Source organism: Arvicola amphibius, chromosome 3 (assembly GCF_903992535.2).
Source record: "Arvicola amphibius chromosome 3, mArvAmp1.2, whole genome shotgun sequence".
In the NCBI taxonomy this organism is placed as follows: domain Eukaryota; kingdom Metazoa; phylum Chordata; class Mammalia; order Rodentia; family Cricetidae; genus Arvicola; species Arvicola amphibius.
The window spans coordinates 125,980,328-125,992,589 of record NC_052049.1 but is presented as its reverse complement, the minus strand read 5'-3'; the positions used below and the strand labels follow the sequence as shown (position 1 = coordinate 125,992,589).

At 48.5% G+C, this 12,262-nt stretch overlaps 1 pseudogene; it reads right to left on the bottom strand.

The window, feature by feature from the left end:
• Positions 1-697: 697 nt before the first annotated feature.
• On the bottom strand, positions 698-2,984 carry LOC119809391 (annotated as a pseudogene).
• Between the last annotated feature and the right edge of the window lie 9,278 nt (positions 2,985-12,262).

Sequence of the window (12,262 nt, the reverse complement as noted above, 5' to 3'; positions counted from 1 at the left end):
AAGAAAGAAGCTGATTTGGCCAATAGCCAGGCAAAATAGAGTCAGGCAGGAAATCCAAGCAAAGACACAGGAAAAAAAGAAGGCGGAGTCTGAGAGATGCCAGCAGCTACCAGAGAAATAAGATATGACTAACAAGCCATGAGCCTCATGGTAAAATATAATATAATAAAAATGGGTGAAGGTACATAAGCTAGCTAATAAAATGCCTAAGCTAATAGGCCAAACAGTTTGTAATTAATATTTAGCCTCAGAGTGGTTACTGAGGAAATAGTAAACAGGAAAGAAACCTCCAGTTACATGTGTTATCCTGAACTGCGCCTTCCCCCCTCCCACCCCTATTCATATCCCCTCTCACTCCACCCCCAACACACTAACCAGGAAAATAATCCATACACATAAACATTTCACAAGAATCAAGAAAAAGCTAGTGGGGGAAAAGGGTTAAAAAGCCAAAGGGGAAAAACAAGAATAACAAAACTAAGAATGTGAATGAGGGGCTGGAAAGACGGCTCAGCGGTTAAGAGCACTGGCTTGCTCTTCCAGAGGACATGAGTTCCAATCCTAGCACTCACATGGTGGCTCACAATTGTCTGCATCTCCAGTTCCAAGGGATCAGATGCCCTCTTCTAGCCTCCACAGGTACCACGCATACACACAACAGACAAGCAAGAAAAATACTCATACACATAAAATGAAATTAATTATCTAGAGTGACACTGGGGGTGAGAAACCTTTTAGGCTGGACCTTGTTTGGGTCATGGCGCAGTTCCCTGTAAGCAGAGGGAGACAGTTGAAGTAGATGTTCAGGGGCTTATACACAACAGTTAGGTCAATCCGCCAGAGGTAAGAGGGGCTGAAGCCCAGGGGAGGATGGAATTGCCCATCCAGAAGTTTCTACTTCCTCTGTCAACTTACTGGTCATGGTTAATCTGCCACTGGCTCACAAAGACACAACGTCCCTTGGGGATATAGAAGCCACACAGACTTGTATCTCTCGTGGTGCTGGGGAAAGAGGAAGCTCAGTCAGGTTCAGGGTCACCGGAGAATCTATGCCTGTCTCTCCTGTCATGTCCCTCTCAGGAGCCTTAAATGGCTGTGCATATTAACTAGGGCCTCGTATCAAACACCATTAGCTCTATGGCCTGACCTGTGGGGGATGGTGAAGGGAACGAAGGATGAATGTCGGAAAGTCTCCAGGATGAAAGCCTCCAGATAGGGCAGCTGAGGTCTGTCAGGAAGTCGGGGTCTCCGATTCCTGCCAATCACTGTGTCTACAGAGTACAGGGATTCAAGAGGATTAAGGGGTTGCCCAGACTTTATCAGGGTCCCCGCACATAGACTCCTTTGAATGGAACCACCACCTACCTAGCTCCTCCTGGATCTTTCTCTGTACCCTAGGGTTTGTCACCAGGTACATGAGGCTCCAAGAGATAGCAGTGGTGACTGTGTCAAACCCTGACCAGGACAGAACAGAGGGAGAAGTTGGGATGTGGCAGCTTCGAGCACCTGAGTACAGAAATGATTCACTGAAGAGCATGTACCTGCTCCAAAGAGGTCAAAGACGACACTAATAACCTTATCTTCTGACAGCTGGACATTGGCATTCTCATCCAATTTTTTGTCCTGACAGTGCTCAATGAGGCTGTCTGTGATGTCCCGGATGTGGCCCTGGGAGGCAAAGGAGCACAAGGTGAGACATATCTCAAGTCTAGACCTACCTCTCCACCTAGGCCTGGTCCCTCCCTGTCATTAGCACCTTTGTGCAAGAGCTGACACTCTGAGGCTGCTGTGTCCTTTCCCTCTTCCAAGTCTCCTTCCTACTTCAGAGAACTGGTGGCCCCAATTCACGGGACCCTTGAGGCACAGAGCCTGACACTCTTAGTATTAGATGTTCTTAAATTTTTTTCTACTATGAGGCCAGGAAGGTTTTAACTTTTCCTGGTCCAGCAAGAACTGGCCCAGGGCTTCTCCTATTTGGTGGCTTTTGTCTGACAGATGCACAGAAGGATTAGCCAAGAAAAGTTCTAGTGCCCTGGTGAGAATGGAGCGCACTCTGCCACTGGCTTCAAGCTTGCCTGCGACGTTCTGGCCCTGGACCCGACCTGCTTCCCACCACCACCTGCTCCTCCACAGCCTCTACCTTCTCAAATGTTCTGTAGTGCTCCTTGATTAACTTCTGCATGAAGCTGTAGAACTTATTATTCAGGTCCTTGAAGGCATCCAGGGAAGAGTTAGGTAGGTAGCAGAGGACAGGGATGAAGTCAGCTGGGAATCCAGAGGCAGTAACTTCCCCAAACTCATTGCTCAGATTGACTATGCTAAGCAGCTCTTGGTTATCATGGTCATAACGTCGACCAAAGCACATGGCACAGATGACATTGGCCACTGACACCACCAAATACCTATAAGGGTCGAAGTGGCCATCCTCCGCCATCAGCTTCTGGAACATTATGATTAGGTATTCCACCTCCCTGCTCACATACCCCCCACCACTCCCAACTAGCAAGAGGATGCAGAAGCTGGGTCTGAGGCTATGGAGAAACTCTTCAAGGCATTCTGGGCCAGGCGCCTCCGGGCAGCCCATACTGGTCCAGAGTCTGGGTTGAAAGTCAGGCTCTGCCCATTACTGATGAAATTAAAGCTGTAGAGGTCTGGTCGGCCCTTGAAGTCATCTCCCTGCTTCACCAGGGCCTGCCGGATGGTGTCCAAACCACTCAGCACCACCACAGGCGTGGAGCCAATGCGGATCTGCAGCACGTCCCCATACTGCTTGCTTAGCGTGGCCAGGAACAGATGTGGGTTCTTCCCCAGGGTCAGTATGTGCCCAAGATGGGCCAGCCCCAGGGCCCAGGTGGAGTCTTCAAGCCTTTAGGGATGTTGGTCCTTGTGGCTCTGACTACCCAGAATCCAAGGCAGAAGGTGGTGATGTCCAGGAGCAGCTCTGTGGCTGACAGGAAGGTTAGAAGTCCATACAGGGAAGCCATGATCTAGGTGGCTGCTGGGAGGAGAGGCTAGAAAAGAAAAGACAGGGCTGGAGAGATGGCTCAGAGGTTAAGAGCATTGCCTGCTCTTCCAAAGGTCCTGAGTTCAGTTCCCAGCAACCACATGGTGGCTCACAGCCATCTGTAATGGGGGTCTGGTGTCCTCTTCTGGCCTGCAGACATACAGACAGACAGAATATTGTATACATAATAAATAAATATTTAAAAAAAAAAGAAAAGAAAAGACAGACCATCAGACTGAGGGTGAGGGACGGATTTCCTAAAGCATCACCATGCTGGTCAAGGAAAGGAGAAGCCTTTCACTGGGCATGGAGGGAGACAGAGATTGTTGAGCTGCCACTCTGTGCCAAAAATTCCTCATTTCTTCTTCCCCACACACAGAGAGGCTGGAGTCTCATGGACTGAGCTCTTACAGAGAAATCTCCATACCCTGGAAGCAAATTGTGGTTTGGTTTTGATCATATTCCTCCCACACACAGACATTTTTTATTCAATCTCAAACCCAAACCTTCGAGGAAGGCTGCAGTGAGACTCAGAGAGGGTGAGTGACAGTCTCAAAGTTACACAGCTAGGGAATTTGAATATTCTTGCTGCCACTCACTTCCAGAGAGCCTCTCTGAACTGCTTCTGTGAGATTTCAAACAGCGACTTCCACTGTCTGTGGTCTCCATTCCCCACAATGCTGTCATTTACTTTGTATTTCCTATAGTCAGCTTTACATCCACCATCAGCAGCATCCTAAGCAGTGTCTGTGTCTAAATACAGATTTGGACCCCTACAACCCATTCCAATAAATGCACAATTAGCACATATCACCCAAGCAGTCCATTTGGTCCTACCTGCCACTTTTAGATTGCCATGCTATTGGGGAATTAGAGATAATTTGCTCCTTCGGCCTCATTTCAGAGTCTAGTGGGGTAATAGACCTCCAAATGGGGCATTGACTTGCCCAAGTCATCCAGCAATTGTGACAGAGTCAGGATTCAGAGCTGTTAGGGAAAATTCCATGGGATTTCCAGCTACTATCACAGGTGCCTCCCTTAGAAAAACAAAAAATTTGAGATCTCAGGTCTCTCTGTTCATCCCAGGATCTAAAGAATTCCACTTAACCCTGGTAGAGGACAGGGATGCAAGGGGACAGAAAATAGGTGCCCAAACCACATTTCTCTCAGCTCTAGAGCACCTAGTTCAGCAGAGCCACTCTTTAATAGCAAATATACAGACTGCCCTATGGCTGTGCCCAGCCGGGAGAGTCGCTCTGCAATGCAGCCCAGTCTGGTAGTTTGGAGCAGTCGCTTTACCTTTCAGGCTTCAGTTATGTAACCCAGAGAGGTAAGACAAGATTGCCCAAGTCAGCCGGGAGGTGGTGGTGCAGGCTTTTTAATCCCAGCACTCAGGAGGCAGTGGCAGGCAGACCTGTGAATTCAGGGCCAGTCTGGTCTAGAGAGTGAGTTCCAGGACAGACAGGGCTACACAGAGAAACCCTGTTTTGGAAAAACAAACAAACAAAAAAAGATTGCCCAATTCAGAGAGTGCAGATGCTAGGAAAAAAATATCTGAATCACACAAGACAAGAAGATGTACAGTTCCTACCCCAAAATATTACAGCTACCTTGAAGAGAGGGGCTTTCCAGAGGAGCTGACTCAGAAAGCATACTGGGGACTCAATTTCTTTAATGTGGTGGGGAAACCTTCAGCCTAGGTGTGCCTTGGTTTCTCCTTCAACATAACTGGTATCCCAAGGGACCTCTAGCCTTTGTAAGATGAAAGATCCAGGGGAAATACGACTCTTGTTTCTACCAGCTAGCAATCTACCAAGCTGGCTGTGTCCCAGCAGGGATGGAAGAGTCAGTCAGTGGGACAGGGACCCCCTGAGCCGTGGGTGATTCCAAGGCTCCTGCTGAGGACAGTCAGAACTCTCAGCTCTGCAATGCTAGCCTTTGGGAGGGTGGAGACTATCAGGGGTAGTTTTTAAATAAGATGACACAGGAAAAGTTCAATGCACCTCCTCTATCCACCCTACCCACCCAGAGAGAGCCCTCTATTCTATTGGCAGTCCTGAGGAAGGGGTTACATTTTCAGGAATGGGGAAGCCCCCGGTGATCAGTGAGGCAGTAGGAGTTGACCTGAAAGTGTAGGGTATCTCATTTCCATCTAAAGATCTGACACTAGCTACTGGACCTTAGGCAAATTCTTTTGGTTGTCTAGCCTCAGTTTCTCCCCTAAGGACTTTCCTGATCACAATAAAGAATCTTAGTGTTCCATCTTGGAGGGGTTACCCAGCACCCCATCATCCAGACTTCCTTTTCTTGGGAAGGAGGGGCAAACCAGGAGCCCCCAGTACTCACCTTTGTCTGTGAGGAGGTGCTGAACCCACGAGCGTTCTCCCGGGATCCCAAGGAGGATCAGGGAAGGCTCCAAGGAACTACCACCTTCAGGGTCAGGGTGAAGGCCCTTTATAGGACCTTGATGTAGGAGGTGCTGTATGCTGTGAATATGTTTTATTCCCATTGGTTAATAAAGAAGCTGCTTTCAGTCAATGGCTTAACAGAGTAAAGCCAGGCTGAAAAGATATATATATAGAGAGAGTATGTGGAGACAAGGAGATGCCATGGAGCCGCCAGAGGAGAAAGAAGAAAGCTGCCAACTGGAACTTTGCCGGTAGGCCACACACCCCATAGTAAAATATAAATTAATAGAAATGGGTTAATTAAATACATAAGAGCTTGTTAGAAATTTTCTAGACTCATTGACCAAGCAGTGTTTTAAGTAATACAGTTTTGGTTATTATCCTGTTGAGGGAGGATCTTGAGGGAAATCCTGGGGCAGCATAATAACTAATATTGGGGGGTGGCTGCATCCCAGGCCACGGGGATTCCTTTCCACTATTTTGTGCCAGGAAAACATTGGGTATGTAAGATTTTTCTCTCCCACTTCAAAAGCCTGGTGGAGGGAGAACAGCTGATTGGTGACTTGGTGACTTTTCTTGCCTGGTTTCTAAGTCTAAGCTCTCATGAGAAGCGCAACGACCCAAGCCCCAAGGATGGACAGAAAGGCGAGTGGGGGCACTGGATTGACCCTGTTTCCCTCAGATTGGGTACCAGCCTATGATGCACGTTTGCTGCTTGATCTAAGGGTGGGGGTGGCTGGCAAGCATGCAGATCTCACCTTTAATGTCACCTATTGCAAGCTACAAGCCTGGCAGATCCCTCTTGCAGCTCCCAATGGGCTCCAGGGGCTTGCTAGTGTTTTGTATACAGAGGCAGACCACAGAGAAATCAGGGATTGGGCCTGTAGCTGAGGAGCTACTTGCAGATAGTGGAGGAAAGGGTGAGGGGGGATCCAGGCGGTCTGCAGGAGGGTCAGGGGCCACAGTGGGGAGATATGCATGGCACTAGGCTCTCGGGCCTGCATGCCTCAGCCTGCTCCATCCTCTGGAGCAGAGGTAGGCCTGCCTGTCCCTGCCCCACCTGGCTGGGGAACTGGTGCCCCTGTAAGTGGCAAATGGCATGAGAAGAGTCATCCAACTCAGAAATGGGCATGGGTCCCAGTGCTATCAAGCTAACAGCCGGAGGGGAACCAGGAGTGGGGCTCTTAAGGGCAAGTTTCTCTGGGCATTGCAGTGGGTCTTAAGAGAGAGATATAGTCTCTAGGCTTTGCAAGAGCACAACTAGACAAAGTCAGGCAGTGCAAAGGTCCAGGCTTGCGTGCGAAGCTCAGCATCTGCCTAGGAGCAAAGGTCTGACAGCCTGTGTCCCCACTTTTAGTGGCAGGATACACAGCAGCACCACCCGGCACACCTAGCTGGCTGTTGGGAGGCACTATTTGGCCTGAAGGGTGCTCCCTCAGTAAGAATCTAAGGATAAAACCTAAACTTGTTAACTCAGCTCCACCTGTTCCTAACTAATGTCTTCACCTGCCCTCCCTGTAAGATCCCCAGCCCAGAAGTAACACTGCCATCTGCTCTGGGACCAAGACCAGAAAACAAAACAAAGTAAAAAACCAAATTCATCCACCCCCTCAGCAGCAATTCCACTCACAAGTCACTCTCATGCATTGCCCAAATATTCTCAAGTGCCTCAATGCGCTAGATGCTAGGAGCAAAACTAACAGTGTTCCTTTGATGGCGTTTATCCTCTGCTGGGGGAGACAGCTGATAAGAAACACAACACAGAGACTGAAATAGTGTGGGAAAAGGCACAATAGAAACAATAATGATAAACAGAGGTCAGTTTACAACCACAATGGGGATGCCAGGGGTGTGAGTGCTGTCTGAGATGACACTGGGCAGGGGTAAAAGTGTGGAATGAAGAATGAAGCCTCCCGGGTACCTACCTGGGGATGCACCTGTAGCGGGTACACCTCCTAGGAACAGAGGTTCCAGAGGACTGGTTATGGGTAGAGCTGTGGAATAGGGGATGTTCTCCTGACATTTGCCCAGTGCCAGAAGTACACCACCACCACCTCCAAGGAAGATGAGAATCTGTAGTGTGGACCTGGTGTGACCTGAACAAGATTACCCAGGCTTCTGTGCTGGAAATGGACTGAAGGACCAAGAACACCTCTGTTCATTTTGACATCTGTCTAGCCCCGTGGTCACAGTCTCATCAAGGTCCCTATCACTGCTCCCTAGAGAATGGAGTCCCCTTTGCTTTTGGACGCTGTCAACTCCTTCTTCCCCACTGTGCCTTCCAGAGTGTGAAAAGCTTTCTATTACCAAATCCTTTGCTCAAATCCTTTGGTATCTGAAGATAGAAACCAGAGCCTCTTGCATAATCGATCAGGTCTGCCCATCTAGGCTTCTAGTAGTCCCCATTTTGAGTCTTCAATAATACATCCCCTCCATCTCCTTTCCACAGCAAGTTAGAGTTCACCTGCTGTCAGTTCCAGCACTTCTTCATGGCCAATCTTAGGACATCTGACCCCATAGATATGATCCTTATCCAATCTGATGCTTCTTCCTCTATGCCCCAATGCAGGAAATCTGCATGTTGAAATTAATGAAGTATACAAGTCTTTGTGAGGAGAAATGATTGCCAAAACTGAATTATAAAAGTATACATGGCATCAGTAGCACTGAGCTTCCAGTACGTAATGATAATAATTAGGTAACAAGTGCTGGCCATGATGGTGCAGATCTATAACCTTAATCCTTGGGAAGCTGAAGCAAGAGGATTTTCATGAGTTCCAGGTCAGCCTGGGCTACATAGTAACTGTAGCCCAGCCAGGAGTACTGAGCAGACACAAGAAGACTGGCAAAAATAAAAACAAGGAGGAGGCAGCAATGAGGAATAGGAGAAAAGGAAGGGAAGGGGATAAGCTGGACAACAAAAGAAGCAGGAGACATAGGAGGTGGAGTGGCCTTCTCAGCATCTTCACAGCCGGTCCACTCACTGCATCTCTACTCAGACTAAGAAATTTCCTGGTACCCACTTTGGAGCCAGAACCAGAGAACTGCAAGAGCTTGTGTAGAAATAAATCCTGAAGCCGGGCGGTGGTGGCGCACGCCTTTAATCCCAGCACTCGGGAGGCAGAGGCAGGCGGATCTCTGTGAGTTCGAGGCCAGCCTGGTCTACAAGAGCTAGGTCCAGGACAGGCTCTAAAAAAGCTGCAGAGAAACCCTGTCTTGAAAAACCAAAAAAAAAAAAAAAAAAAAAAAAAAAAAAAAAAAAAAAAAAGAAATAAATCCTGACCAGGAAGTGGGAGCCAGACCCTTCTGGATTCCTCAGCCTGCTCTACAGTCACTGTCTTCCTCCTGTTTCTGTTGTCCCTAGCAATGCCTTAGCTCCAGAGAGTCGTGGAAACCTGCTCCCCATGGCTGGAAGACCTAGTTCTCAGACTTGCCACCCTGAACACAGGAAGCCCCATTGCTTGGCTCCTGTCCTCTACTAGGCTTTGACTCCACAACTTTCATTAGCTAACAAAGACTGTCTCTCCTTTCCTTCTCAGCTGGATAAACTGAGGCCAAAAAGAACAGGCACAGTGACCAGGGGCAGATGAAATCAGAGCCTAAAGCTCTGGCATCCTGCTTCCAGGCGATGGCTCTTCCTGCTCAGGGAAGCCGCAGGGTCACAAGCTCAGGCTCTAAGCCAAGACCCTCATCTCCCCAGACCCTGTGCACTGGGGTAATGGGGATCTTACATCTACTGTCATCAAGACTTGTCTGGGCTAACAGCCACATTGGAAGGAACAGAGCCCTCGCTAATCCCTGGCTAATTGGCAGGCAGAAGGTTTGGAGACCTTGGCAGAGTTTAACACCCAATCCAAGGTCAAAGTTTATGCCTTTGCGTGAGAAGCTCGTTGGCTTTCTGAGTGACTGATACCAGGATCACACTGGGAGGGTGAGGGCTCTTGGCTGGAGGAAGGCAAACAGCTTGGGAGTCATCCTGACAGAGTCAACAGCTGGGGGATTTTGGTCGCACTGCTGAGGGCTAGGTAGCAGAAGCCAGGAATGAAACAAGACCCTACAAAAATCTCTTACTCCACAGGGAAGAGAGGAGCCACACCCCAAAGAAAGCCTGGGCAAAGCCCATAGATGCTACAGAAACCGGAGAAGGCTGAGGCAGGTGACACAGGGACTCTGGGGAGCTTGAAGGAATGTGAGGAACACAGGAACAGTATTGATGACCTAGGCGGGTGGCACAGCTGAACAAAAACAATGGTAGAAGGCGGGAGGAAGAAGTGGGAAGAGTGGAGTTTGCGTAGATGTGGAAACCTGTCACTTGTCTCTCATTATGTCCTCTTCCCACCCAGTCACCGTCCAGTGCAGCCAACGTACGAGCCCTGAGGACCTCTCCTCTCTGTGCCCAGAGATCCACTGAGATTCAGTCGGTAGGACCCAGGCTCAGATGGCACAGCCCTCCACCGCCTGACTCTTGTCTGCTGCCTGACTCTTGTCTGCTCAGCTAAAGCAATGTTGCTTTCCTAGGACAGTCTTGTTCTAACGCTGTGGTAGTGGTCAGTCTTGACGAGCAACTTGACGGAAGTTAGAATCACCATGGACACCTAACCTCTGAGTGTTCCAGTGTATGTCCAAGAGATCTGACTTTCAATGTGGCTGGCACCATCTCTTGAGTCTGGGTCCAGGACCGACTACAAGGGAGAAAGCCAGGCACAGCCGCATTCCTCTCCCTTTGCTTCCGGACTGCAGATGCAGTGCGGCCCGTGTTCCTTCTGTTGCACACTCCTCCACAACAGAGCCAAAGAAAACCTTCCTTCCTCAGACTGTTTCCGTCAGGTATTTTACCACAGCAGCAGGAAGCCATGAGCACACCTGTTGTCCTGACATAAATATTTGAAGCGCCTTCTTTTATTCTTAGAAGATTCTAGACTAGTTGGGGAGGCTCCTATGTTGAGTTACATGGTCACCCCATTGATGGTGGACTTCTGAGGTTTCTGTAAACCAAGCATTTAGAGTCCTTTCTACTTTCACTTCTGTGTCCACTGTCCTTTGGGGACAGCTGGATCCCTACTCTAACTTTTTTTTTTTTTTTTTTTTTTGGTTTTTCGAGACAGGGTTTCTCTGCAGCTTTAGAGCCTGTCCTGGAGCTAGCTCTTGTAGACCAGGCTGGCCTCGAACTACAGAGATCCGCCTGCCTCTGCCTCCCGAGTGCTGGAATTAAAGGCGTGTGCCACCACCGCCCGGCCCTACTCTAACTTTTAAATTCAGTGAGTCTGACCCTACCCCAGGCTAGGACAATGACAATCCTGTAGGTGGAGCCACTGCAGAGTGGTGACAAACACTGCTAATCAAAGCACTGGGGAAATAGAGGCAAAGGATCTCTGGAAGTTCAATGCCAGCCTGGTCTACCAAGTGAGTTCCAGGCCAGCCTGGTTTACAGAGTGATACCATGTCTCAAAACTAATCAACCAGCCCCACAAAACCAAAAACCAAACAAAAGAGGTGAAGTCAAGCAGAAAAACAGCTGATTCTTTTATCTGATATGTCTTTCTCTTCGTGTTCATGCTTTCCATTTTTCAAAAACTTATTAGGGCTGGAGAGATGGCCCAGAGATTAAGAGCACTGTCCCTTTTCCAGAAATCCTGAGTTAGTTTCTCAGCAACCACATAGCGGCTCACAGCCATCTGTGTTGAGGTCTGATGCTCTCTTTTGCCCTGCAGGCAGAATACTATACATAATAAATGAATTGTAAAAAATTATTTATATTTATTTTTATTTTGTGGTGGATGTTCTGCCTGCATGCAAAATTGTACACCACATATTTGCCTAATGCTCTTAGAAGCCAGAGGTTCTCTTAGAACTGGAGTTACAGCCAGTTGTTAGCACCCACGTGGGTACTAGATATCAAGCCGGCGTCCTCTGAAAGAGCAGCCAGTACTCTCAACCACTGAGCCATCTCTACAGCCCCCAACCCTGGACCTCTTTATATCTGGGCTGCTGGTGGAGGGTGCTGCCTATCCACTCTGGGGTCGTGCAATGATGTGTTTCGTAGTTGATTCCAGATCCAATCAAGTTACTCAAGATTAACCACCAATATGCACCCCCTTGCAGAACAGTGGCATAACTGGTAAGGCCCAGCCACTTTCTGACTGAGTTTGAAGCCTGCTAATAGCTCATAGCTGGCAAGCTCCTAGGCTCTGATGGGATCACTGCTACTGTGGTTTTGCTGAATGGATGTGTTGTCAAACTGCCTTCTAAATGTTTGTATTTATGTCCACGGATTAGGGCTATCCCTACTTTGATGAGAGAAGCTTCTTTTTACAGTGGGCAGCAGTCAATGCCGAGACTTAGAACTGGTCAAAGGGCTAAGAATAAATGACTGTTAAATGCTCAGCCCCAAATGTATCATTTGATGTGAGGTTGTACACATGTAAGATTGGTTCATCTGCATCAACCATCTGAAGGCTTGGAGAAGAGGAGTTAGAACGTCTCTGAGAGCTGAGGTCGTGATAGGGTGCTGCTCACAGCAGCTCTGATTACCTGCAAGATCAGGCCAGTTAGTGCTCAGTCATAAATGGGAGAGGGGATCATGAGTCCCCATCCTTTTCTGATATTGACAGTCAATGGTTCCTGGAGGAGGCAGAGACATTTTCCCTAGTGGTGTAGCCACTTGTAAGTTATCTAAGCTCCTGTAAAAACAACCTGACACCCACGCTCATGGAAGAAGAAACCCTAGTCAAAGGAAGACTGGTGGGAAAGAGGAAGGGAATCAGTGGGAACCGAAGTTAATGAGAGAGGGTGGGGGGGTGAATATGCTCAAACACATAAATGACACCTATGACAATGTCATAGTTAACAC